Source organism: Mytilus galloprovincialis, chromosome 1 (assembly GCF_965363235.1).
Source record: "Mytilus galloprovincialis chromosome 1, xbMytGall1.hap1.1, whole genome shotgun sequence".
In the NCBI taxonomy this organism is placed as follows: Eukaryota; Metazoa; Mollusca; class Bivalvia; order Mytilida; family Mytilidae; genus Mytilus; species Mytilus galloprovincialis.
This window is the reverse complement of record NC_134838.1, coordinates 87,228,718-87,256,519: the sequence shown is the minus strand read 5'-3', so window position 1 is coordinate 87,256,519 and position 27,802 is coordinate 87,228,718. Positions and strand designations below refer to the sequence as shown.

At 32.8% G+C, this 27,802-nt stretch overlaps 2 long non-coding RNA genes across 2 annotated transcripts; both read right to left on the bottom strand.

Annotated features, from left to right (window-relative positions):
* Window positions 1-2,436: 2,436 nt before the first annotated feature.
* Window positions 2,437-7,315, bottom strand: LOC143048364 (uncharacterized). The gene is made up of 3 exons (XR_012969809.1): window positions 5,795-7,315; window positions 4,111-4,236; window positions 2,437-2,621 (listed from the first exon to the last, which is right to left on the bottom strand). It is a non-coding gene; the product is annotated as an uncharacterized LOC143048364 (long non-coding RNA).
* Window positions 7,316-14,831: 7,516 nt separating this feature from the next.
* LOC143048315 (uncharacterized) lies at window positions 14,832-21,977 on the bottom strand. The gene is made up of 3 exons (XR_012969795.1): window positions 21,880-21,977; window positions 20,492-20,779; window positions 14,832-15,348 (listed from the first exon to the last, which is right to left on the bottom strand). It is a non-coding gene; the product is annotated as an uncharacterized LOC143048315 (long non-coding RNA).
* Between the last annotated feature and the right edge of the window lie 5,825 nt (window positions 21,978-27,802).

Here is a 27,802-nt window from a genome sequence, read left to right as displayed (position 1 = left end):
ATAACACATGTTGATGAAACTCTATCATTTTTATGACAGACTTCTTAACTTCACACACACCTATAAACAACAATTAACAGCGATGAAGTATATAGAAGCAGCTGAGTCAATCAAATTGAGTTCCAAAAAATATTGAAAGCCTACTACAAAGTCTGCTATCAGAATCATTTAAGTTTGTTGTAATTGCAAAAGTATTGATTTTTCTACACTGTGCCATTCTATTATTTAATTGAACGATGAATAGAAAGATAGAATACATTCTCTTATAAAACAGATCACTGCTCTCACTGGCCAAAAAGGTTCACAATGTGGCTCGCGGCTGATATTTTACAATATAAGTGTTAAGAAAACGCGATAATTCATACTTTTGTGCGTCTTTTGCATTAAATATATCTCAATGAATTTAACAAAAGAGAAAACAACCAACTCCATGAAAAAAAACAACAGTAAACAAATTATAACATAGAAGTGAAAGACAAACAAATTTTAAACCAATGAAAACGGCTTGTGATCGGAGGTTCTCCGGAAGATTTATTTGTTAATGTCTTTTAATTTTTTGACTATGCCAAGTTTTAGGCTATCATTTGTCTCCGTCAGATACAATTCTTAAAGGCTGGATAAAAAAAAGTATCTCATTGTTTGAAATTTGAATAATTTGCACGGTTCGGCTGTTGTCTGCTTTATGGTCGAGTTATTGTCTCTTTGACATATTCGCCGTTTCTATTCTCAATTTTACTCTATATTACTTTTAAATAAATACTAGTAGAGGATGATCTCAAGTCACTCAATCAACATTATTCATCGTCTCTCCCTACGCCTATACCAACCTTACCAGTCGCTGCCTAATTCACATATCGTTAAGACAATAAAAAACTTATCAGCGATGTCACAATCTCTAAGAAGAAGATATCAGCGACGTCACAATATGTCAGGAGGCATTATCAAGTTTGCTTTCGTCAAGCGTCAAACTGTCTTGAGAAGATAGAAAAAACCTGTTATACAACGATAAATAAAGGCAACAGTAGTATACCGCTGTTCAAAACTCATAAATCCATGGACAAAAAACAAAATCGGGGTAACAAACCAAAACCGAGCGAAACGCATTAAATATAAGAGGAGAACAACGACACAACACCGAAACGCAACACACACAGAAACAGACCAATCATCAGACAAAACACCACGAGAATAACAAATGTAACATGAAAACCAAATACATGAATTTGGGATAGACAAGTACCGTGCCACGTCTTATCTCAATATCTCAAAAATAAGAGAAAACACAAACGACTCAACGTTAAAATGCAACACAAGGAGAAACGAACAATATTATAACAATGACCATCTTCCTGACTTGGTACAGGACACTTTTAAAGGGGAATAAAAGTGGTGGGTTGAACCTGGTTTTAAGGCATGCCAAACCTCGCACTTTAATGGCAAAGTTAAATACAACACCGAAACGACAACACAACACCACAGGACCACAACACAAACAAACAGGAGAACATATTAGACACAGAAAAACATGATTAATAGATAACAAAAAGCATCAGGTCCAAAATTCAATACGCCAAAAACGCGCCTTGCCCACACAAGACTCACCAGTGACGCCCAGATATAAAAGATCGAACGTGAAAAAAGTACAAAGTTGTACAGCACTGAAGATCAAAAGTTGAAAAGGTTTCGCAAAATACGGCATTGTTTTTATGCCCGGGATAAGAACATTCTTATTATATAGAACAATTCATGCTATTGCAAACAGTAAATTTTATCAAATGAATATGAAAGAGATATACACAAAGAAACTAAAGTGTCTAAAAATATAACTGGGTTTTCGTCGTATAGATATCGTAAAAATATCAGCCGCTCGACTTAAACTGAAGTTTTATAGCTCGTTTTCGGCGATCACTCGCCAAAATGTTTCACGTTGTGACTTGCGGCTAATATTTAACAATATCAATTAATATGTAGAGAACCCGATAATCTGTACTATATATATAATATGTTTGACCTTTGTATTAAATTTACCTCAATGAACCTTAGATAAGTGAAAACGCTGCAAGTAGAAGATCTGCTTCTCATTTTGATATATTTCTCAATCTTGACATAGATGGGCGACTTCAAACTAAAACATATGACATAATGGTCTTTTCAACTTTCCAATTGTCAACTTACCATTTCTCCGTAGTAATATATTTTTCCAGTGGTATCTTGTTTGCATATTTGGATTTATACTTGCTCTTGGCATTTTGACAATGTCGGTTCTTCGTAAACAAGGATAATCTCCTTACAAAAAACACTGCTCAAACGCATTAATGATAAAAGCGATTAAAAAAAATACAATTGAAGTTTAAAGCCTTCAATGTGTATTTTATCAACTCACAAGCGACATATTATTTGCGATCTCATATCCATGCAAACCATGTTTGGGTCGTTTACAGGTGACTATACGGTATTGGTGTTTTCATAGTTGAAGGTCGCTAGTTTGTCTATAATTACTTACATCCACTTCAATTGAACTTTGGTTGTTAGTTGTCTCATTTTTAAATCATACCACTTCTGTATTTTTATAGTTTATAAGGTGATACCTTGTATTACATTTCATCCTCAATTGGTCATATCTAAAAAAAAAAAAAAAAAAAAAAAACAGCAAGTACATTCCGAAATGACCAAAGTACACTAAAGTTGTCTCATGTTTCTAATTTCACGACTATATTGTTAATTAATTTATTTTTGTGGGCATCAACTTTCGCAGATTGAGCGAAACTAACATTTTCGTTGATATTTAATTTCGTGATTTTACTTTTATCAGCATATAAAGTCTGTAGAAAATTTATATTTCGTTGAACATACTCACGAAAATTGGCATCCAACGAACAAAAATAATTCGACAATTAATGAATGGCTATTATATATTTGAATTTATTAAACCATAAAACTAATTTTTGACTCATCATATTGAATAATCCGCGAAGCGGATTATGTAAAATGTGAAGAGTCAAAAATTAGTTTTAAGGTTCAATAAATTTAAAATAAATTATTGCCATTCATTATAAATAAATTTCTATCGAAAATAAGGCTCAAAGAACTTTTTATATTATCTATATTAACAATAACAACGTACACACATGTTGGCGTTTGAATACACAACGTCAGAGTGGGCGTGTCGCCATCAAAATTGACAACATTGAAAATAAAACTAATAATTTTAACCAATCAGAAGACAGTAAAAACACCAAATTTATTTATTAACTGATAAAGAAAAAAAGATATCTTACATAAATTTACAAAGTCTTTTTTTACCCCCATCTTTTCATTGAGATACATGTGTATTTTCCGAATATTAAATACACAATATAGCTTTATTTGCTAAACTGCTGTAACAATGTGTTAGTTTAAAACTGCCTTAATGTTTTTAATGTCTTTATTAATAAAATATTAAAATAAAAAGCTTAAACAAAAAAACGAATGAATAATTTCTTCATTATTCCTGATTTGATACAGGCATTTTCTTATGTAGAAAATAGTGGATTAAACCTGGTTTCATAGCTAGCAAAACCCTCACTTCTATAACAGTCGCATCAAATTTCATTATATTAACAGCGATGTGTAAACAAAACAAACAGATTTGAGACAATATCAGGCATTATCAGCTACGTAACGAGTATTGAGGAAAAGTTATTAGTGACGTCACAATGTGTGCAGAGACGTTATCAAGACTGTTTTTGTCAAGCGTTAAACTATTTAAGGGAGGGAGGAAAAAACGCCAGTAGGCAGATAATTGTGTTTTCCTCGTGTAGATATCGTAAAATATTAGCCGCTCGACACAATGTGAAACTTTTCATTTCGTTCGCTGCACTCACTTGCCAAAAAGGTTCACATTGTGGCCCGCGACTGATATTTTACAATATCAAAATGCAGAAAATCATGTTATCTATACTTCTGTGCGTCTTTTGAATTCAATATATCTCAATGGAACTCAGATAAGGAAAAAATCTGCAAGTAGAAGATTTGCCTCACATTTTGAAATGGTGTCTTAACATAGATGGTCGACTTCGTAATAGATACTATGTCGCAATGGTCATTTCATCTTTCAAATTGTCAACTTACCATTTCTCGGCAGAAAATATCTTCTTTCAAGTCGTATCTTGTTTACATGTCTGAATTGATACATGTCCTCGTGCACTGTCGCTTCTACATAATCAAGGATAATATCCTCACAAAACACTGCTCCAACTCAGTAATGACAAAGAAACGATTAAAATCAACACAATGTACCTTTAGGTTTACACTGAGAATTGGTTGAAAAACCTGATGTGTCTTTGTCTCAACTCAATGGCGTCATATTATTCGCGCTCTTTTATATTTGAAAACCGTGTCGCTGCCTTTAATAGCTGACCATAAGGTATTGGTGACTTTTATAGTTGAATGCCGCTCGTTGGTCGACAAGTGCTTACATTCACTTGATATGAACTTTAATTGTTAGTTGTCTCATTTTCAATCATACCACTTCCCTATATTATTATAGTTTATTGGGTGATATGATTTTAAATAGTTCACCTTAATTTGCTTTATCTAAAATCACAGCAAGTACATTTGAAAAAGACCATAGATATAGGAAGATGTGGTGTGAGTGCCAATGAGACAACTCTCCATCCAAATAACAATTTTAAAAAAGTAAACCATTATAGGTCAATGTACGGCCTTCAACACGGAGCTTTTGCTCACACCGAACAACAAGCTATAAAGGGCCCCAAAATTACTAGTGTAAAACCATTTAATTGGGAAAACCAACGGTCTAATCTATATAAAAAAAAACTAGAAATGAGAAACACGTATAAATTTCATAAACAAACGACAACTACTGTACATCAGATTCCTGACTTAGGACAGGTGAAAACCGTATTTATAAATATATGTATATTACATCTTTTGACATAGACTCGGACTTCTCTTGAACTGAATTTTTATGTGCTTATTGTTATGCGTTTACTTTTCTACATTGGTATAGGGGGAGGGTTGAGATCTCATAAAAATGTTTAACCCCGCCGCAATTTTGCGCCCGTCCCAAGTCAGGAGCCTCTGGCCTTTGTTAGTCTTGTATGATTTTTAATTTTAGTTTATTGTGTATAATTCGGAGTTTAGTATGACGTCCATTTTCACTGTATTTGTATACATATTTTTAAGGGGCCAGCTGAAGGACACCTACGGGTGTGGGAACTTTCGCTACATTCAAGACCCATTGGTGGCCTTCGGCTACTGTCTGCTCTATGGTCGGGTTGTTGTCGCTTTGACACATTATAACTCTGGACTGCTATGTTCAATCTAACTGCTGTTATCAAGCTGAAGTAAGATAATTTGACGCTGATGGACTATTGTATGACGCTGAGATAATAGTGTTTGACGCTTTAGGACAATTGCTTGACGTTGAAGTATACTTTTGATGCTGAAATACGATTGTACGACGTTGAAATAGTATTGTTTGACACTAAAGTACGGTTGTAACGCTATATTATAAAATAGAGAAGTATTATATTTTTTTTTCAATATTTTTCATGTTCCGTTATCGATAAAAAAAATACATTTGTAGCAGATCTTATGATTTTAAGTTAAATAATCTTCCTGACTGAGTATGCAGAGGAATGAAATAAAACTATCTCGCATTTATCAGTAAATTTTTACCGAGATCATTCATCGTATCAAAAGTATTCTTGTTTATCAAATGTTCCAAACACCGTTTAAAGAGGTGTACATTATAAGATTAATCAGATTATGGTATTAGCAGTATACTTACAGAAGACATCAGCATTACTAAACAGTTTGCAGAGTTCTAATCTAATGGTCCAAAATGTAGCCCATCAACAAAAACAAGAAGTTCAGGTTTCCAATTTTGGTAGTTGTGGAGAATGCAAGCAAATGAGTCAAGTGTAGTTAGATAGTCACAAACTGGACACTTTATCTAAAGGGATCAAAGCAGGTCGGTGATGCATTCAGAAGCACGTTCAAAATCTGTGATATACGATGAGCACCCGGATTTCTAACCTTTTCAAAATGCCAGAGGATGTGGATGCTTTATCTTCATCTTCACGACAAATATAATGTTGTTCCAGTAAATCTAAAACACTATTGCTTCCATATGTCTCTTTGAAGAATAGGAATGCACTGCAAAATTTTATATCTCACATATATCCATCTCATTAACGTCATTCAAAACAAGATGAGATTTTAAAAATCACAAATCTGTCACATCTCACCTCCGGTAATGACATAAACATGTTGATGAAACTCTACCATTGTTATGATAGACTTCTTAACTTTTCAAACATAGCTGTTAATGACGATTCATAACGATAAGGTATATTTAAACAACAGTGTCAATCAAATTAAATTCCAAAAATATTTCATGCAATGCAATTCTATCATTAAATTTAAGGCTCAATCGAAAGTTCGAATACATTCTCTCATTAAATAAAACATTAACAACAAAAAGAGGAATCGTAGATACACTTTTGTTATTTAAGGTCAAGAAAAACAATTACATTGTAAAGAACTGAATCAAATCAAGTATCAATTATATCAAAGATGAAATCATCATTATGCTGGACATTTTGATCGACAACATAATAATGGTGTTAGAGGAATTTTCACCGAAAGTTACTGTCCCTATTAATATTTATTATGCATAACTTTTGACGGACTCATTTTTATGATCATATTGAGCAGTGCAAACAAAACATTCACAAAGACTAAAAGAAACATCCTGCAAAAAAGATACAAAAGTATGTAAACGACATTCAAAAACAAAATTACTGAACTCCGTGAAAAATTAATACCGAAAAGTCCCTTATCAAAAGGCAAAATCCAAAGCTTAAACAAATCAAACGAATAGATAACAACTTTCATATTCCTTACTTGAAACAGGCATTTTCTTGTGTAGAAAATGGTGGATGAAACCTGGTTTCATAGCTAGCTAAATCCTCACTTGTATGACAGGCGCATCAAATTTCATTATATTGACAACGATGTGTAAACAAAACAAACAGACATAATAGGTAAAAATATCAAAATATCAACAAAAAGAAAAAATCAAACAAGCAACTCAATGACCGAAAAACGAAATCAAATCAACAGACATACAACAGTTTAAACAGCAATATATAATTCTAAAGACTGAGAAAAATTCATTTTCTCTGAAAAGGGTTGTGATCTGAGTTGCTCGGAGGGTTATTTGTATAATAATATCTGTCAATCTTTGACAATGCTGAGTTATATGCTATCATAAGTTTCATACAATTCGTATCAGATGGATAAACAAAAGTATGGATTGCAAAACTATTCATTGTTCTAGGCTCTGCAAATCTATTCTGAAATGTAATCTTTTCATTATCAGCCATGGCGTTGTCAGTTTATTTTCTATCTATGAGTTTGACTGTCCCTCTGGTATCTTTCGTCCCTCTTTTTAGGCTCAAACTACAAAAAGGAGAATCGTAGATACACATTTGTTGTTTAAGGTCATAAAAAAGTTAACTATGTAAAGAACTGCATTAAATCGAGTATCAAATATATAAAAGATGATATAATCAAACTGCTGTACATTTTTTTTTTTAAACATAATTATTGTGTTATTGATTACTTGTATCTGGTTTTCTAAACATTGAAATCGTAAAATATCAGCCGTGATTCACAGTGTAAATCGTTTTGGCGAGTGAGCGCAGAGAACGAGCTAAACAGTTTCACATTGTGTCGAACAATATCTATACGAAGAAAACACGATTATCTGTTTATCGTTCTAATACAGGTTGAATTGAATTTCAAAAATATGAAAAGCCTGATACAAAATCTGCAATCATAATTATTGCATTTTCTGGCGATTGCAAAACTATTCATTGTTCTAGGCTTTGCAATTCTATTCTGTGAGTTTGACTATTCCTCTGGTATCTTTCGTCCCTCTTTATAGGCTCAATCGAACGTTGGGAGACATTTTCTCATTAATTAGATCATTAACTACAAAAAGGAGAATCGCAGATACACATTTGTTATTTAAGGTCATTAACAAAGTTTACATTTTAAAGAACTGCATTAAATCGAGTATCAAATATATCAAAGATGATATAATCAAAATGCTGTACATTTTGATTGGAAATGCTGTACATTTTGATTGGAAACATAATTAGTGTGTTAGTGGAAATACACCTGTGTACAATTTAACATTGTTTTTAAATTAGAAATCTAGCGAATGTAAATGCATGTTAAGGGAGCTCGCTTCTCAGTTCCAAAGTAATTAACTTTTCAAAACACTAGTTTATATTGATAGGGGATTAATAAAGGAATCCAAAGAGCAAAACAAATATATAGGTCACCATCCTTGTTTTCGAGATATTGAAATTTTGGCGGGAAAATATTCTCTCTTGACTTTTCATAGTTGTATCATTGACAAGTTTAAGTTCTCAAAAACTATTAAAAAATAATTAAAATTTTATAAGACTTTTACAGATGGCTTATACATGTTAAAGATTTACAAAAAGAAAAATGGAGGTCAGCGGGCAAATTTTTGCAAGGCATTCAAATGGATAAAACCAGAGGATTCCGAAAATCTGACAAAAAATCCAAAACATGACAAGCCAGCTTCCTTTACTGCCAAAGAAACGGGGCTTTGGTGGTCAAGTGGTATTAGTAGTGTAACTACTGTGCCACTAGACTTTCAAGACTGAGGTTGTGAGACCCGGCAGGGCACATGATAGATGCGTTCAATTCCTTTCTGAAATATCTAGGGTTTCTAGTTTAAATGAATGGACGATGATTTCAAATCACTTAATAAGTATAGATTATCGGATTTTCTAGACATTGATATCGTAAAATATCAGCCGTTAGCCACAGTGTGTCACATTGTGTCGAGCGGCTGATATTATAACAATATCTATACGAAGAAAAACCCGATTATCTGTTTATCGTTCTTTCACAGGTCATATTCGATATATATTGTACGCGATCTTATATATTTGGAAACCATGTTGGTGTATTGTACAACCTACTATACGGTATTGGTGATTTTCATATTTCAAAGTCGCTGGATGGTTAATAATCGCTAACATCCACTTCATATTAATTTTTAGAAAATCACTTATCTGTATGATCTCTCCTCTGGTAATGACATAACACATGTTGATGAAACTCTGCCATTTGTATGATAGACTTCAAAACTTAACACACACCTATCAAGACAGATTATTAGCGATGAAGTACATTGAAACAGCTCTGTCAATCAAATTGAATTCCAAAAATATCAAAAGCCTGCTACAAAATCTGCAATCATAATTATTACATTTTGTGGCGATTGCCAAACTATTCATTGTTCTAGGCTTTGCAATTCTATGCTGAAATGTAATCTTTTCATTTTTAGGCATGGCGTTGTCAGTTTATTTTCTATATATGAGTTTGACTGCCCCTCTTGTATCTTTCGTTCCTCTTTTGAGGCTCAATCAAATGTTCGGAGACATTTTATCATTAAATAGATCATTAACTACAAAAAGGAGAATCGTCTTTTTGGCGAGTAAGCGCAGCGAACGAGCTAAACAGTTTCACATTGTGTCGAGCGGTTGATAGTTTACAATATTGATACGAAGAAAACCCGATTATTTGTTTATCGTTCTAATACAGTTTTTTTCCCTCTCCTAATGACTGTTTTACGCTTGAAGAAAGCAAGCTTGACAACGTCTCCTCTCACATTGTGACGTCGCTGATAACTTATCCTCTCACATTGTGACGTCGCTGGTAATGCCTGGTCTCGTTCTTAACCCATGTACGAGAATTACAGATCGACAGAGCAGTGACATAGGCGTAGGGAAGGACGATTAACAAAATTTATCGTCCTTCTATACTGATCTCTCAACTGAGAGAGTGGAAGAGATTTTATTGTTAGTAAAGACTTGGTTAAATTTACTTGTTGCTATAGTTTAACAGTTATAGTCATTTTTAGGTAAATTACATTTTGTATCTAACTGTGTAAGACCAGGAAGGCCTTTTGTTTCTAGGTTGCTTACTTGGCGTCGTAGTTTACCAGATGTGACCATATTATTCCTTTGTATATAAGGAAAGATTTATTATGGTGGTATCATTTTTTAAAGTCTTACAATGGTGTTTCTATGATGGCTTAAGATGATTGGTCTCAGCCAGATGAAATATTGGAGACAGATGCTACTGTAAATAGAAAGATTTTAGTGAGATATGATAATCAATCTACAGGGATGGTTTTGAATTCTGGTTTTACCAGAGAAGCATACATGCAATGTTGTTTAAGAGAAAATATTTTATGCTGCAAAGTATAATTTTGAAATTAAGGCTGTTCATTTTCCTGGAGTTGAAAACAGAAAAGTAGATATTTTGTCAAGATGGCATACTGATTCAAGATTTGAAGACTTATTTTATGAATTGCCTGTTGTAAGAATTGGTAAATGTGTTGAGAAATTTGTCTATTCATGTCTTTTTCAGTTTACTCATGATTGGTAATTTATTGTAGATTTACAGCTGAATTTGTTGAAAGTGGATCAACAGACATCGTGCAAGTCAGCCTTTGCTCGTGGCACTTTTGAAAACTTTAAAGTTCAGTGGAGGACTTTTTTAACATTTTGTATTTATTTCGGTTTTAAATTTTTACCAGCATCTTTGAATACTGTGTGTTTGTATGCTCAATTTTTGAGCAGGTCTTTTAAATCGATGTATTATATTACAAATTATATAAATGGAGTAAGATTATTGCATTTGTACAATGATTTGGAGTTTCCTTATCTACAAAGTTTTTCGTTAAAACTTACATTGAAAGGTTTACAGAGATTAAATCCTTATTTACCAAGGAAAGCGCATCCTATAACTCCTTTGATTTTAAAACAAATTTATGAGTTTATGGATTTGAATGACAACCAGGATAAAACTTTCTGGAGTTTGTTTTTGTTAGCCTTTTTTATGATGAGTAGAAAATCTAATCTTGTTCCAAATTTAGAAAAAGAATTTGATGAAAAAAAAGCAATTATGTAGAGGGGATATTATTATGGAAAATGATGTTTTATTATTATTATTTTGAAATGGTCTAAAACTATTCAGTTTGGACAAAGAAAGTTGAGAATTCCCATTTCTAGTATTCAGGGGAGTATTTTATGTCCGGTTAATGCATACAAGAATATGATCGAAGCTATTCCTGCTGTTAAAAAGAATCCTGCATTTTTTTTAAAGTTAAAAAGGGACGCATCCTACCCATTACTTATAAAGAGTATGAAAGTAAGCTTAGATATTTAATACAAAAAACAGGTCGTAACTCTTTATCTTTCTCTACTCATACTTTTAGAAGATGGGGAGCATCATTAGCTTTTGATGCTGAGGTTTCTACGGAATTAATTCAACTTCATGGAGATTGGCATAGTGGTGCATATAAAAAGTATTTAGAATTTACTTTGGAACAGAAACTGCAAGTTTCGCAAATGATGTCGAAGAGTGTTTCCTTGTTAGGTTACTAATTTAAATTGTTTCTTTGCAGAACCAGGAACTTTTCTGATAGTGTCAGACTCAATCGCAAAATATGTGAAGCTTGAGAATGTAAATGTGTTTGCTTTATGGGGGGCTTCCATAGGGGAAGTAACCTATCAGCTTAACATCAACAAGGGGAGTATTTATGAAGGTTATAAATGTTTAATTATTCATAAATAAACAAAATTAACTTTCGGAAAAAAACAGAATGTATGTTCTAGAATGTTAATATTGTGTACTAGTTTTCAATATTTCAAGTGGACCAGTAAAAATATATGTTACTATAATATAAGTATATGTGTCTATGTACATGATGTACAAAAAAATGTATGAAAACACATGTACATTGTATGTGAATGCATCGTTCGGTAAAGGTCCTTATATATGTGTGAACATGTATGTAACTATAGCATATGTGTGAATGAATATATATGTAAGTGTGAGTGCATGTATGTAGGTATGTAAGTTATGTATGCATGAAAGTGAAGTGATAAAATTAATTTGGAAAGAAAAGGGGGATAAAAGTGAAAAAAAAATTAATCTAGATAATGTTTAACATGTATCCTATCATATTTGTACAACAAAGATTCTATACATTTTCATATGGTTAATGATGTTTTTCTTTTTTTTATGTCAAACTATAGGAATATATTATATATAAGAATAATAAGGATACTTCTAATGTTTACAATATAAAGGTCACAGACAGGTCACAGACTGTTCACAGGTAATAAAATTGAGGTCAAATTTGTAAAATCAAAATACATGACAAAAGATTATAAAAAACAAACAAAAATCATGTTTTACTTACCATTCTTTAGTATTAACAAACACTTCCAAAGAATTGTATAAATCCAAAGGTATGAATGAACAAAAATTAACAGAAACAGTAACCACGCTGTATCTCATTCATAATTTGATGTTTCAAAATTAAATTAAAAAAAACGATAACGGATTTTTCTCGACTTTTTGTGTTAATGGAAATAAATGTCTACCAATAGTTACTGTTGTTTTAAATAATTATTGTGCACCCCTTTTGACTGAATCGTTATTGTGATCATATGAAGCAGTTCATACAATACATTCCCAAAAAAACAAAAAAAGCATCATGCAAAAGAAATATAAGAGCTATAGATAAGACATTCATCCTCATAAGTTGATTAAAAACAACCATGACAACAAAAACGACAAAACTCAAAAGATAAACAACAGTATACAAACAACAATATACAAACCACGAACATATAAATATTTTAATTTTGGACAGTACCAAGTTTCATGTTGTCATAAGTATCTGAAGAATACAATTTTTATCAGCTGGATCAAAATATTTCTCACAATATGACATTTTTATAATTTGCGGAGTTCTCTACTTACGCTTTTAAATGAATGGAGGATGATGTAAAGTCAATTGATAAACCACACTTATCGTCCTTCCATACATGTACGCATATTTACGTATATTTTATCCTGCTAAGTCACTCTGTAATTCTCATATTACGGCTTTGAGACGAGAGCAGGCATTATCTGAGACGTAACAATTTCTGAGGAAGTGTTATTAGCGACACCCAATGTGTGCATAGACATAAGGAAGATTGCTTTCGTCCAGCGTTAAACTATCTAAGGGAGGGGAAGACCAGTAGGCAGATAATCGTTTTTTCCCCGTATAGATATCGTAAAAAATCAGCCGCTTGACACAATGTGAAGCTGTTTAGCTCGTTCGCTGCACTCATTGGCCAAAAAGGTTCACATTGTGTCTTGTGGCTGATATTTTATAATATCAAAATGTAGAAAATCTGATATTCTATACTTCTGTGCAACCTTTGCATTTAATATACCTCAATAACAGTCAGAAAAGGGAATACTCTGCAAGTAGTTTAATGGGGTATTCTTTTTTATAGGTCATCTAAAATTTGCTTTATCTAAAATCACAGCAAGTGCATTTCAAAAGACCAACCCGTATTTATAAATATATATTTAACTCTGGACTGCTATGGTCGTTCTAAGCGGTGTTATCACACTATAGTACAATAATTTGACACTAATGGACTATTCTATGACGCTAAAGTAAGAGTGTTTGACGATTTATGAAGATTGTTTAACGCTGAAGTACGACTTTCTGGCGCTGTGATACGATTGTATGACGCTGACGTACTATTGTTTGACACTAAAATACGGTTGTTATGCTATCTTATAAAACAGAGATGTTATATATTATTTTTCAATATTTTCATGTTCCTATGTCGATGAAAAAGAAGTAAATTTGTAGCATATTTGCTGATTTTAAGTTAATTAATATTTGTGAGTATGCAGATGAATGTAATAATACGATCTAGCATTTATCAGTTAACTTTTACTGAGAACATGTATTATATCAAAGATATTCTTGTAAATCAGATGGAGTTCCAAAAATATTTAAAGACTACTACAAAGTCTGCTATCAGAATTATTGAAGTTTGTTTTGATTGCAAAACTATTGATGTTTCTACTCTGTGCCATTCTATTCTTATATTGAACGTTGAATGGAAAGATAGAATACATCCTCTTATAAAACAAATAACGGCTCTCACTGGACAAAAAGGTTCATAATGTGGCTCGCGGCTGATATTTTACAATATCAGTGTTAAGAGAACGCGATAAGTCATACTTTTGTGCTTCTTTTGCATAAAATTTATCTCAATAAAATTTACATAAGAGAAAAAAAACCAATACCATGACAAAACAAAATTACACGACAAAAAACAGTAAACATTTTATGAGGTAGAAATGTTAAGACAAAGAATTTAGAACCCACTAAAATAGGGTTGCGATCGGAGCTGTTCCGGAAGGGTTATTTGTATAACTGTGTGGGTTTTTTTTTTACAATGCCAAGTTTTATGCTATCCTAAGTCTCCGTGGGATACAATTCTTTAAAGCTGGATAAAACAAAGTAATTTAACGCTGAAGTACGACTTTTTGGCGCTGTAATACGATTGTATGACGCTGACGTACTATTGTTTGACACTAAAATACGGTTGTTATGCTATCTTATAAAACAGAGATGTTATATATTATTTTTCAATATTTTCATGTTCCTATGTCGATGAAAAAGAAGTAAATTTGTAGCATATTTGCTGATTTTAAGTTAATTAATATTTGTGAGTATGCAGATGAATGTAATAATACGATCTAGCATTTATCAGTTAACTTTTACTGAGAACATGTATTATATCAAAGATATTCTTGTTTATCAAATGTTCCAAACACCATTTTAAAGAGGTTTACATTATGAAATGAATGAAATTATGCTATTAGCAGGATACTCACAGAAAACATCGACCGTGCTTAACGGCTAGGAGAGTTCTAATGCAATGGTCTAAGGTATAGCCCATCAACCAAAACTAGCACTTCAGGTTAAAAATGATGAAGTTGCGGACCATGCAAGCAAATGAGTAGCGTGCGGTTGGATGATCCCAACTAGGACACTTTATCTAAAAGGGTCAAAGCTGATCGGTGATACATTCAGAAGCACGTTCAATATCTATGACGTGCGATGAACACGCGGATTTCTTACCCTTTTTAATTACTAAGGGATGTGAATGTTATATCATCATCTTCACGACAAATGTTATGTTTTCCCAGTAAAATAAATCTTAGACAGTATTGGTTGCATGTCTCATTAGGGAATGTGAATGCACTGCAAAACTATCAATCTCACCCACATCAATCACATAATAAACATTATCTCAAAAGATGGGATTTTTATAAATCACATATTCCTCTCATCTCTCCTCCAGTAATGGTGATGAAATTGTACCATATTTATATTAGACTTCTAAACTTCATACACACCTATAAGAAACAATTAATACTGATGAGGTATATTGAAAAACCGGTGTAAATCAGATTGATTTCCAAAAATATTTAAAGACTACTACAAAGTCTGCTATCAGAATTATTGAAGTTTGTTTTGATTGCAAAACTATTGATGTTTCTACTCTGTGCCATTCTATTCTTAAATTGAACGTTGAATGGAAAGATAGAATACATCCTCTTATAAAACAAATAACGGCTCTCACTGGACAAAAAGGTTCACAATGTGGCTCGCGGCTAATATTTTACAATATCAGTGTTAAGAAAACGCGATAAGTCATACTTTTGTGCTTCTTTTGCATAAAATTTATCTAAATAAAATTTACATAAGAGAAAAAAAAAACAATACCATGACAAAACAAAATTACACGACAAAAAACAGTAAACAAACTATGAGGTAGAAATGTTAAGACAAAGAATTTAGAACCCACTAAAATAGGGTTGCGATCGGAGGTGCTCCGGAAGGGTTATTTGTATAACTGTGTGGGTTTTTTTTTACAATGCCAAGTTTTATGCTTTCCTAAGTCTCCGTGGGATACAATTCTTTAAAGCTGGATAAAACAAAGTATCTCATTTTATGAAATTTGAATAATTTGCACGATTCGGCTGTTACCTGCTTTTTGGTCGGGTTGTTGTCTCTTTGACATATTCGCCGTTTCCATTCTCAATTTTTACTTTTAGATAAATACTTGTAGAGGATGATGTCAATTCACTATATCGACATTATTTATCGTCCACCCTACGCCTATACCATCCTTTTCAGTCGCTGCCTAATTCACAAATCTTTGAGACAATAACAAAATTAACGTCACAATTTCTGAGGAGTAGATATCAGGGATGTCACAATGTGTCAGGAGTCATTATCAAGCTTGCTTTCGTCAAGCGTCAAACTGTCTTAGTAAGATAGAAAACACCTGCTATACAACGATTAATATATTTTTGGGATTTATTCGTATAGATATCGTATAAATATCAGACGCTCGACTCAAACTTAAGATTTATAGCTCGTTTGTTGCGATCACTTGCCAAAAATTTTCACGTTGTGACTTGCGGCTAATATTTACCGATATCAATATGTAGAGAACCAGACAATCTATACTTATGTTCGTCATTTGCATTAAATATCCCTAAATGAACCTCATATAATTCAAAACGCTGCAAGTAGAAGATCTGCTTCTCATTTTGATCAACTCAAAGATTTCAACTCATACGCGACATATTATTTGCGATCTCATATCTCTGCAAACCATGTTGGGGTCTTTTACAGGTGACTATACGGTATTTGTGTTTTCATAGTTGAAGGTCGCTATTTTTTCGATAATTCCTTACATCCACTTCAAATGAACTTTGGTTGTTAGTTTTCTCATTGTCAATCATACCACTTCTCTGTACTTTTATAGTTTATAAGGTGATACCTTGTATTACATTTTATCTTAATTTGCCATATCTAAAAAACAGCAAGTTCATTCGAAAAGACCTAACAACACTGAAATTGTCTCCTGTTTCTTATATCACGACTATACTGTTGATGCATTTATTTTCTTGGGCATCAATTTTCGTAGATTGAGCGAAACTAGCATATTCGTGGATATTTGATTTTGTGGTTTTGCTAATATCAGCATATAAAGCATATTAAATTTTGTGTTTCGTTGAACATTTAAATCTGTTGATCACCTTAACCCACGAAACCGTAAAAATTGACATCCAATGAACAATAATGATTCCATAGTAATTAATTAAGAAAATACATATCTAATTAAGATTTACAAAGTCTTTTTTACCCTCATTTTTCATCGAGATATTTTCCGAATCTTCAATACACAACAAAGCTTTATTTGCTAAACTGCTGTAACAATGTCTTGTTTAAAACTGTATTAATATTTTAAGGCGGTAATAGAAAGTATGTATGAGTCTGAATCGCTATGGGCGTTCTAACCGCTATTTACACGATGGTGTTCTATAGTTTGACGCTTAACTCTAATGTTTGACGCTTTAGTACGATTGTTTGACGCTTTAGTACGATTGTTTGACGCTGAAATACGATCGTATGACGCTGAAGTACTATTGTTTGACAATTATCAACGTTGTAATGTTATCATATTGAAAAGCGATGAATTGTATTATTGTCCATGTCTTTACTAATCAAATGGCAAACAAAACGCTTGAACAAATCAAACGAATGGATAAATTCTTTTATATTCCTGACTTGATATAGGCATTTTTTTCATGTAGAAAATTGTGGACTAAACCTGGTTGCATAGTTAGCAAAACCCTCACTTTTATGACAGTCCTATCAAATTGCATTATACTGTCAACTATGTGTAAATAAAACAAACAGACTTAAAAGGTTAAATACTTGTATGTAAAAAATAGCAACTTCAAAAATAATAGTAAACAGGCAACTGGCTGACAAAAAAAACAAAAATAAATCGTGGCTCACGGGTGATACTTTGCGATATCATAATGTAGAAAACCCGATAAAATATACTTCGAGCGTCTTTTGAATATAACTCAATGCAGCTCAGATAAGATAACTGCGGCATGTCAACATTGTCGGTTCTTCGTAAACAAGAATAATATCCTTAAAAAACAAAACTGTTCCAACACATAGTTAGAATAACGAGTAAAATCAACATTATGTAAATTCTAAGTATTCTTCGAGAATTGGTTGAACAATATGATGTGTCTTTATCTCGTCTATATATATGAGACATATTATTTGCGGTGTTATATATTTGAAAACCATGTCGGTGCCATTTACAACTTACTATACGGTATTGGTGATTTTCATAGTTGAAGGCCGGTGTATGGTGGTTAATTGCTTATATAATTCATTTGAACCCAATTTCAATACCTTTTTTTATATTTAATCTTAATTAACTTTATTTAAAAACACAGCGAGAACATTTGAAAAGACAAGACGGTATTTAAAAATATATATATATATATATATATATGTGTGTGTGAACGTAGTTTTCAATTTAGACTTGTATATATATATATATATCATATATATGTTTTGACCGCTATGGTCGTTCTAACTGCTATAATCACGCTTAAGGACGATAGTTTGACGCTAATGGACTATTGGGTGACGTTTAAGTCAATATTTGACGCTGAAGGACGATAGTTTGACGCTAATGAACTATTGGGTGACGATTAAGTAAGTGTTTGACACTGAAGGACGATGTTTGATGCTGATGGACTATTGGGTGACGGTTAAGTAAGTGTCTGACGCTAAAGGACGATAGTTTGACGCTGATGGACTATTTAGTGATAGTTAAAGTAAGTGTTTGACGCTGAATGACGATAGTTTGACGTTGATGGACTATTGGGTGACAGTTAAGTAAGTGTTTGACGCTGAAGGACGATAGTTTGACTATGATGGAGTATTCGGTGACGTTTAAGTTAGTGTTTGACGCTTAAGGACGATAGTTTGACGCTGATGGACTATGGGTGACGGTTAAGTAAGTGTTTGAAGTTGAAGGACGATAGTTTGACTCTGATAGACTATTGGATGACGTTTAAGTAAGTGTTTGATGCTGAAGGACGATAGTTTGACGCTAATGGACTAATGGGTTACGGTTAAGTAAGTGTTTGACGCTTAAGGACGATAGTTTGACGCTGATGGACTATTGGGTGACGGTTAAGTAAGTGTTTGACGTTGAAGGACGATAGTTTGACTATGATGGAGTATTCGGTGACGTTTAAGTTAGTGTTTGACGCTTAAGGAGGATAGTTTGACGCTGATGGACTATGGGTGACGGTTAAGTAAGTGTTTCAAGTTGAAGGACGATAGTTTGACTCTGATAGACTATTGGATGACGTTTAAGTAAGTGTTTGATGCTGAAGGACGATAGTTTGACGCTAATGGACTATTTGGTGACGGTTAAGTTAGTGTTTGACACTGAAGGACGATGTTTGATGCTAATGGACTATTAGGTGACGGTTAAGTAAGTGTTTGACGCTGAAGGACGATAGTTTGACGCTGATGGACTATTTGCTGACGGTTAAGTAAGTGTTTGATGCTGAAGGACGATAGTTGGACGCTGATGGACTATTGGGTGACGGTTAAGTAAGTGTTTGACGCTTAAGGACGATAGTTTGACGCTGATGGACTATTGACTGACGGTTAAGTAAGTTTTTGACACGTAAGGACGATATTTTGACGCTGATTACAATAGTTTCAAGCTGATGGACTATTGGATGACGATCAAGTTAGTGTTTGGCGCTTAAGGACGATAATTTGACGCTGATGGACTATTGACGGACGGTTAAGTATGTGTTTGACGCTGAATGACGCTAGTTTGACGCTAATGGACTATTGGGTGACGGATAATTAAGTGTTTGACGCTACAGGTCGATTGTCTGACGTTGAAGTATGATTATTTGACTCCGAAATACTATTGTTTGACACTCAAGTACAGTTGTAATGCTATCTTATTCAACACAGATGTACTATATTAATTTCAATATTTTCAATATTTTCTATGTTCCTTTGTTGATGGGCGAAGTAATTTTTCTTTTATTTTAAGTTTTTTAAATTTTTGTCAGTATGCAGAGGAATGAAATAGGAAGATGTAGCATTCTAATGCAATTAGTGTGTAACAATAATTTTTATTGGACATTGACAAATATGTTGAGGAGTTATATTCCACGCTCTACCAGTCCGTATATAAGAAAGCCACCATTTTGATTTCCGAAGTATGTAATTTCTCAAAAACTAAACAAGATAGAAATATTTTGAGCCTCAACATTTTTTTGTTTATATTTAACCCATTCTAAAGCGTACGAAAAGTAAAATATGTTTAGTATTCATGCATCCAGAGTATACATATGACGTCACATTATTTGGATGATAAAGGCGATGCAACAGTTTCTCGAACTATTTATGCCATTTTAAGCCAAAATATTTATTAAATGACATTTATTTTAATATGTGGCATTAGAATGGAGATAACTGTAACGTATTTTAAGTCTGGCCTTCGTAAAACTAGATTTTACAGTCGCAAATATCCGTTTACCTATTTCCGTTCCGCGTCGCTAGGTTAAGCTGATCGCTGATGCATTTAAGAAGCACGTTCAATATTTTTGATGTACGATGAGCACGCGGAAATCTTACCCTTTAGAAATGCTAGAGGATGTAATTGCTTTATCTTCATCTTCACGACAAATATAATGTTGATCTAGCAAAATAAATCTTAAACAGTATTGCTTTCGTGTCTCATTTAGGAATGGGAATACACTGCAAAACTAGGAATCTCACATACATCCATCACAAAAACATTATCCTCAAAAGATTGGAATTTTAGAAATCACAAATCCGTCTCATTTCTCCTCCGGTAATGATATAACACATGTTGATGAAACTCTGTCATTTTTATGACAGACTTCTTAACTTCACACACACCTATAAACAACAATTAACAGCGATGAGGTATATAGAAGCAGCTGAGTCAATCAAATTGAGTTCCAAAAAATATTGAAAGCCTACTACAAAGTCTGCTATCAGAATCATTTAAGTTTGTTGTAATTGCAAAAGTATTGATTTTTCTACACTGTGCCATTCTATTATTTAATTGAACGATGAATAGAAAGATAGAATACATTCTCTTATAAAACAGATCACTGCTCTCACTGGCCAAAAAGGTTCACAATGTGGCTCGCGGCTGATATTTTACAATATAAAAATTTAACAAAAGAGAAAACAACCAACTCCATGAAAAAAAAACAACAGTAAACAAATTATAACATAGAAGTGAAAGACAAACAAATTTTAAACCAATGAAAACGGCTTGTGATCGGAGGTTCTCCGAAATATTTATTTGTTAATGTCTTTTAATTTTTTGACTATGCCAAGTTTTAGGCTATCATTTGTCTCCGTAAGATACAATTCTTAAAAGCTGGATAAAAAAAAGTATCTCATTGTTTGAAATTTGAATAATTTGCACGGTTCGGCTGTTGTCTGCTTTATGGTCGGGTTATTGTCTCTTTGACATATTCGCCGTTTCTATTCTCAATTTTACTCTATATTACTTTTAAATAAATTCTAGTAGAGGATGATCTCAAGTCACTCAATCAACATTATTCATCGTCTCTCCCTACGCATATACCAACCTTACCAGTCGCTGCCTAATTCACATATCGTTAAGACAATAAAAAAACTTATCAGCGATGTCACAATCTCTGAGAAGAAGATATCAGCGACGTCACAATATGTCAGGAGGCATTTTCAAGTTTGCTTTCGTCAAGCGTCAAACTGTCTTGAGAAGATAGAAAAAACCTGTTATACAACGATAAAAATATAACTGGGTTTTCGTCGTATAGAGATCGTAAAAATATCAGCCGCTCGACTTAAACTGAAGTTTTATAGCTCGTTTTCGGCGATCACTCGCCAAAATGTTTCACGTTGTGACTTGCGGTTAATATTTAACAATATCAATTAATATGTAGAGAACCCGATAATCTGTACTATATATATAATATGTTTGACCTTTGCATTAAATTTACCTCAATGAACCTTAGATAAGTGAAAACGCTGCAAGTAGAAGATCTGCTTCTCATTTTGATATATTTCTCAATCTTGACATAGATGGGCGACTTCAAACTAAAACATATGACATAATGGTCTTTTCAACTTTCCAATTGTCAACTTACCATTTCTCCGTAGTAATATATTTTTCCAGTGGTATCTTGTTTGCATAATTGGATTTATACTTGCTCTTGGCATTTTGACAATGTCGGTTCTTCGTAAACAAGGATAATCTCCTTACAAAAAACACTGCTCAAACGCATTAATGATAAAAGCGATTAAAAAAATACAATTGAAGTTTAAAGCCTTCAATGTGTATTTTATCAACTCATAAGCGACATATTATTTGCGATCTCATACCCATGCAAACCATGTTTGGGTCGTTTACAGGTGACTATACGGTATTGGTGTTTTCATAGTTGAAGGTCGCTAGTTTGTCTATAATTACTTACATCCACTTCAAGTACAGCAAGTACATTCCGAAATGACCAAAGTACATTAAAGTTGTCTCATGTTTCTAATTTCACGACTATATTGTTAATTAATTTATTTTTGTGGGCATCAACTTTCGCAGATTGAGCGAAACTAGCATTTTCGTTGATATTTAATTTCGTGATTTTACTTTTATCATCTTATAAAGTCTGTAGAAAATTTATATTTCGTTGAACATACTCACGAAAATTGGCATCCAACGAACAAAAATAATTCGACAATTAATGAATGGCTATTATATATTTGAATTTATTAAACCATAAAACTAATTTTTGACTCATCATATTGAATAATCTGCGAAGCGGATTATGTAAAATGTGAAGAGTCAAAAATTAGTTTTAAGGTTCAATAAATTTAAAATAAATTATTGCCATTCATTATAAATAAATTTCTATCGAAAATAAGGCTCAAAGAACTTTTTATATTATCTATATTAACAATAACAACGTACACACATGTTGGCGTTTGAATACACAACGTCAGAGTGGGCGTGTCGCCATCAAAATTGACAACATTGAAAATAAAACTAATAATTTTAACCAATCAGAAGACAGTAAAAACACCAAATTTATTTATTAACTAATAAAGAAAAAAAGATATCTTACATAAATTTACAAAGTCTTTTTTTACCCCCATTTTTTCATTGAGATACATGTGTATTTTCCGAATATTAAATACACAATATAGCTTTATTTGCTAAACTGCTGTATCAATGTGTTAGTTTAAAGCTGCCTTAATGTTTTTAATGTCTTTATTAATCAAATATTAAAATAAAAAGCTTAAACAAAAAAACGAATGAATAATTTCTTCATTATTCCTGATTTGATACAGGCATTTTCTTATGTAGAAAATAGTGGATTAAACCTGGTTTCATAGCTAGCAAAACCCTCACTTCTATGACAGTCGCATCAAATTTCATTATATTGACAGCGATGTGTAAACAAAACAAACAGATTTGAGACAATATCAGGCATTATCAGCTACGTAACGAGTATAGAGGAAAAGTTATTAGTGACGTCACAATGTGTGCAGAGACGTTATCAAGACTGTTTTTGTCAAGCGTTAAACTATTTAAGGGAGGGAGGAAAAAACACCAGTAGGCAGATAATTGTGTTTTCCTCGTGTAGATATCGTAAAATATTAGCCGCTCGACACAATGTGAAACTTTTCATTTCGTTCGCTGCACTCACTTGCCAAAAAGGTTCACATTGTGGCCCGCGACTGATATTTTACAATATCAAAATGCAGAAAATCATGTTATCTATACTTCTGTGCGTCTTTTGAATTCAATATATTTCAATGGAACTCAGATAAGGAAAAAATCTGCAAGTAGAAGATTTGCCTCACATTTTGAAATGGTGTCTTAACATAGATGGTCGACTTCGTAATAGATACTATGTCGCAATGGTCATGTCAACTTTCAAATTGTCAACTTACCATTTCTCGACAGAAAATATCTTCTTTCAAGTCGTATCTTGTTTACATGTCTGAATTGATACATGTCCTCGTGCACTGTCGCTTCTTCATAATTAAGGATAATATCCTCACAAAACACTGCTCCAACTCAGTAATGACAAAGAAACGATTAAAATCAACACAATGTACCCTTAGGTTTACACTGAGAATTGGTTGAAAAACCTGATGTGTCTTTGTCTCAACTCAATGGCGTCATATTATTCGCGCTCTTTTATATTTGAAAAACGTGTCGCTGCCTTTAATAGCTGACCATAAGGTATTGGTGACTTTTATAATCCTGGTACTTTTGATAACTATTTTATAGTTGAATGCCGCTCGTTGGTCGACAAGTGCTTACATTCACTTGATATGAACTTTAATTGTTAGTTGTCTCATTTTCAATCATACCACTTCCCTATATTATTATAGTTCATTGGGTGATATGTTTTTAAATAGTTCACCTTAATTTGCTTTATCTAAAATCACAGCAAGTACATTTGAAAAAGACCATAGATATAGGAAGATGTGGTGTGAGTGCCAATGAGACAACTCTCCATCAAAATAACAATTTTAAAAAAGTAAACCATTATAGGTCAATGTACGGCCTTCAACACGGAGCCTTTGCTCACACCGAACAACAAGCTATAAAGGGCCCCAAAATTACCAGTGTAAAACCATTTAATTGGGAAAACCAACGGTCTAATCTATATAAAAAAAAACTAGAAATGAGAAACACGTATAAAATTCATAAACAAACGACAACTACTGTACATCAGATTCCTGACTTAGGACAGGTGAAAACCGTATTTATAAATATATGTATATTACATCTTTTGACATAGGACTCGGACTTCTCTTGAACTGAATTTTTATGTGCTTATTGTTATGCGTTTACTTTTCTACATTGGTATAGGGGGAGGGTTGAGATCTCATAAAAATGTTTAACCCCGCCGCAATTTTGCGCCCGTCCCAAGTCAGAAGCCTCTGGCCTTTGTTAGTCTTGTATGATTTTTAATTTTAGTTTCTTGTGTATAATTCGGAGTTTAGTATGACGTCCATTTTCACTGTACTTGTATACATATTTTTAAGGGGCCAGCTGAAGGACACCTACGGGTGCGGGAACTTTCGCTACATTCAAGACCCATTGGTGGCCTTCGGCTACTGTCTGCTCTATGGTCGGGTTGTTGTCGCTTTGACACATTCCCCATTTCCTTTCTCAATTTTATTTTTTTTATAACTCTGGACTGCTATGCTCAATCTAACTGCTGTTATCAAGCTGAAGTAAGATAATTTGACGCTGATGGACTATTGTATGACGCTGAGATAATAGTGTTTGACGCTTTAGGACAATTGCTTGTATACTTTTGATGCTGAAATACGATTGTACGACGTTGAAATAGTATTGTTTGACACTAAAGTACGGTTGTAACGCTATATTATTAAATAGAGATGTATTATATTTTTTTTTTCAATATTTGTCATGTTCCTTTATCGATAAAAAAATACATTTGTAGCAGATCTTATGATTTTAAGTTAAATAATCTTCCTGACTGAGTATGCAGAGGAATGAAATAAAACTATCTCGCATTTATCAGTAAATTTTTACCGAGATCATTCATCGTATCAAAAGTATTCTTGTTTATCAAATGTTCCAAACACCGTTTAAAGAGGTGTACATTATAAGATTAATCAGATTATGGTATTAGCAGTATACTTACAGAAGACATCAGCATTACTAAACAGTTTGCAGAGTTCTAATCTAATGGTCCAAAATGTAGCCCATCAACAAAAACAAGAAGTTCAGGTTTCCAATTTTGGTAGTTGTGGAGAATGCAAGCAAATGAGTCAAGTGTAGTTAGATAGTCACAAACTGGACACTTTATCTAAAGGGATCAAAGCAGGTCGGTGATGCATTCAGAAGCACGTTCAAAATCTGTGATATACGATGAGCACCCGGATTTCTAACCTTTTTAAAATGCCAGAGGATGTGGATGCTTTATCTTCATCTTCACGACAAATATAATGTTGTTCCAGTAAATCTAAAACACTATTGCTTCCATATTTCTCTTTGAAGAATAGGAATGCACTGTAAAATTTTATATCTCACATATATCCATCTCATTAACGTCATTCAAAACAAGATGAGATTTTAAAAATCACAAATCTGTCACATCTCACCTCCTGTAATGACATAAACATGTTGATGAAACTCTACCATTGTTATGATAGACTTCTTAACTTTTCAAACATAGCTGTTAATGACGATTAATAACGATAAGGTATATTTAAACAGCAGTGTCAATCCAATTGAATTCCAAAAATATTTCATGCAATGCAATTCTATTATTAAATTTAAGGCTCAATCGAAAGTTCGAATACATTCTCTCATTAAATAAAACATTAACAACAAAAAGAGGAATCGTAGATATACTTTTGTTATTTAAGGTCAAGAAAAACAATTACATTGTAAAGAACTGAATCAAATCAAGTATCAATTATATCAAAGAAGACATCATCATTATGCTGGACATTTTGATCGACAACATAATAATGGTGTTAGAGGAATTTCACCGAAAGTTACTGTCCCTATTAATATATTTATTATGCATAACTTTTGACGGACTCGTTTTTATGATCATATTGAGCAGTGCAAACAAAACATTCACAAAGACAAAAAGAAACATCCTGCAAAAAAGATACAAAAGTATGTAAACGACATTCAAAAACAAAATTACTGAACTCCGTGAAAAATTAATACCGAAAAGTCCCTTATCAAAAGGCAAAATCCAAAGCTTAAACAAATCAAACGAATAGATAACAACTTTCATATTCCTTACTTGAAACAGGCATTTTCTTGTGTAGAAAATGGTGGATGAAACCTGGTTTCATAGCTAGCTAAATCATCACTTGTATGACAGGCGCATCAAATTTCATTATATTGACAACGATGTGTAAACAAAACAAACAGACATAATAGGTAAAAATATCAAAATATCAACAAAAAGAAAAAATCAAACAAGCAACTCAATGACCGAAAAACGAAATCAAATCAACAGACATACAACAGTTTAAACAGCAATATATAATTCTAAAGACTGAGAAAAATTCATTTTCTCTGAAAAGGGTTGTGATCTGAGATGCTCGGAGGGTTATTTGTATAATAATATCTGTCAATCTTTGACAATGCTGAGTTATATGCTATCATAAGTTTCATACAATTCGTATCAGATGGATAAACAAAAGTATGGATTGCAAAACTATTCATTGTTCTAGGCTCTGCAAATCTATTATGAAATGTAATCTTTTCATTTTTAGCCATGGCGTTGTCAGTTTATTTTCTATCTATGAGTTTGACTGTCCCTCTGGTATCTTTCGTCCCTCTTTTTAGGCTCAAACTACAAAAAGGAGAATCGTTGATACACATTTGTTGTTTAAGGTCATAAAAAAGTTAACTATGTAAAGAACTGCATTAAATCGAGTATCAAATATATAAAAGAAGATATAATCAAACTGCTGTACATTTTTTGTTTAAACATAATGATTGTGTTATTGATTACTTGTATCTGGTTTTCTAGACATTGAAATCGTAAAATATCAGCCGTGATTCACAGTGTAAATCGTTTTGGCGAGTGAGCGCAGAGAACGAGCTAAACAGTTTCACATTGTGTCGAACGGCTAATATTTTACAATATCTATACGAAGAAAACACGATTATCTGTTTATCGTTCTAATACAGGTTGAATTGAATTTCAAAAATATTAAAAGCCTGATACAAAATCTGCAATCATAATTATTACATTTTCTAGCGATTGCAAAACTATTCATTGTTCTAGGCTTTGCAATTCTATTCTGTGAGTTTGACTATTTCTCTGGTATCTTTCGTCCCTCTTTATAGGCTCAATCGAACGTTGGGAGACATTTTCTCATTAAATAGATCATTAACTACAAAAAGGA